Below are 2,879 nucleotides of genomic sequence, written 5' to 3'. Positions count from 1 at the left end.
AACCAAGGGACCGGAATTTGAAGGTTAGCCGAGGTAGTGGGAGGTGGAAGAAGTTTGATTATCGTTGACTTAGGGAAGAAGAAGTTAAACTAAGAAAGCTTGTGACTTGGTCTTGGAGAGGTTATTGAGTCAAGGGTCTTGGTCTTAGTATTCGTCAATTGAAGTCTCTATAAGAAGAAGAATTTTTTTGTGTTTTCCTCTCAAGTTGGAGAGGTTATGGCCCTGGCTTATCGCCTATATTTTGTGTCTCTTGTATCTATATTGTTTCTTCTTTGGTAGTTGTTTGTTGAAGAAGAACACTAAAATTATCTAAATCAAAAGAGAAGAACCTAATATAAAGAAGTGAAAATCATTCACAAACAGTTATCATCAAAGAGAAATATTCTAATTCTCATGCCCTAGATTTCTCAACATGGCTTTAGAGCTATGGTGACAAAATCAAGGAAAGGGAATCTCATCAAGGGACACTCAAGCATTCAAGGACCAAATCTCGAGAAGGGCATCAAATAAAATCTAGAAGATCATCTTGAAGTCAAGATCTACAAAGAAGTGTAAAAACCCTATATCAAAGTAGAAGTCTACAACAGAATGTGAAAATTTCTAAACAGTATTCTAATGTTGCGGTAACTGATTTATTTTACCTACTTATTTTGATAAGTTATTTACGAAATCCCTTCAATAAATATTAAAATAAATTCTACTCAAGATATCACACCATTACACAGAAACAAATACATGCACAAGAATCAAACACATCAACACAGTTATTTTTGGACAATTGTCCCCAAAAAAACCCAATGCAGGAAAATTGATGCAACAAAGGAGGGTTTTATTAATCTTCAGCAACAATCACTTTTACAAAAATATTTTACATAGACAATGGGAGAAAACATCTTCAGCAACAATTACTTTTACAAAAATATTTTACATAGACAATGGGAGAAAACACCTGATACTTTTCTCTGAGACTTCCTGACACCCTGGAGGACTTCCTTTCCCAATTGTGTCATCCTTCTTGGCTCTGCGCTGCTCTGCCCTTCACTGCATCATCCATTGTGTCCCTGATGTGCATCTCCCTCTGCATTGTCTCTCATAGCCCCTAGGTCACCCTTTCTGAACTTCCTAACTGTTGCTAGTCACCCCCTCTTCCTCCACCCTGCAACTCTCCCTCTAAAATCGATTTTCCTTCCTCTCTGAGAAAATCGATTTTCCTTGGGATACTGAGTATCTACCAATGTGTCTCCAAATGACCCTCAAGTCTTCTCTTATACTTTTTTATTGATGAATCAACGGCTAAGATTAAGTCCCTAATCAACAGCTAAGATTAAAATAGACTTGATCCTCGTCTCTTAGAAGCTTCTCATCCTTATCTTTATTAATACCCATTAATATTTTTATTTTCCAAAGTTTAGACTTAGGAACCCATGAAAAATATTAATTATTTTAATAACTCCTCATCCCGATGGAATTTCCCAAAACGATTTCTGGTTCTTGGGGATCTCATGTGCTTTAGCCTCTCCATCAATTTTCATGGTTAAAGCACATCCTATGCTACCCCAAATCAACACTCCCTCTTAGCGTGCTCTAGTAATGCTCCACCATTGAACATCACCTTGATCATCCGACACCGGTACCTATGTTGATGCTTGGCCTGCTGCCCAACATCCTCTGCATTGTTGCCTCATGCATTGCTGCCCATGGCTTCTACCACTGCCACTGTTACATATGTACTGTAGCTCCCTCTGCATCTGTTTTGTTGCTAGTCCTTCCTCCCAACACTACATCTACATTGCAACTCTTTCTCAAATGCTGCATCATGTTGCTCATATCATTGCAACGTCTGACACTTATCCATTTCTGCTACTGAAATGGATTCTTTACCATCCCCATCTTCTCCCTGAAATAAACGAACTTTGTTCTTCCAAGGGCATTGGTAAGGATGTCGGCCACCTATTCTCCTGTCGGAGTGTAGCTCAACTGTACAATTCCTCGTTGGACATAGTCTCTGACAAAGTGACACCGAATATCAATTTGCTTTGACCGATCATGAAATATTGGATTCGCATAGAGCTTGATGCAACTCTGATTATCACACATGATCATGGTCGCCTCCATCCTTCTTCTGAATAGGTTCACTAGCAATTTTCTAATCCATATGGATTCACATGACGTTGTGCTAGCGGCCATATATTCTTCTTCAGCTAAGCTCAGAGCTACAGACTTTCATTTCCTATTGCATCAGGAGGTCATCCTTGATCGAATGTTGAAACAGTACCCAAAGGTACTTTTCCGATCTATTGAATTTCCAGTCCAATATGCATTACTAAACCCACTCACTCTGATATCATTACTTTTGGTGTATAAGAGTCCATACTCGACTGTTCCCTGTATATATTTGAGAACATGTTTGGCTATTTCCCAATGTGCCCTCTTCGGCTCCACCATGAATTGACAGAGGGTGTTGACAACGTAACAAATGCCTGGCCTAGTATTGACCGGATACATCAGGGACCCTATGAGCTACCTATATAAGGTGGGATCAACACCCTCATCTTCTGATGCATCAATTTTCTTCCAGTTGGTGATCATTGGAGTAGCCATAGTCCTACAGTCCTGCATCCTGAATCTCTTCAGGATTTCTGTAGAATATCTCCCTTGTCTAAGGAAGATCTCACCCTTCTGATGCCAAACTTCCAACCCCAGGAAATAATGCATATGTCCCAAATCCTTCATGTCGAATTATGTGGCTAGATTCTTCTTGTAGTCCTCAATGAGCCTAGATGATCCTGTCAAGAAGAGATCATCCACATATAATACTAGGACTAGAGGCTCATTGTCTACAACGAGATAGAATATTTGGATCTGCATCACTTTTGACA

The sequence above is a fragment of the Pinus tabuliformis genome, chromosome 6 (genome assembly GCF_031772625.1).
Source record: "Pinus tabuliformis cultivar Carrire ecotype Pingquan chromosome 6, CPIR1, whole genome shotgun sequence".
NCBI lineage: Eukaryota > Viridiplantae > Streptophyta > Pinopsida > Pinales > Pinaceae > Pinus > Pinus tabuliformis.
This window is presented reverse-complemented; position numbering follows the sequence as displayed.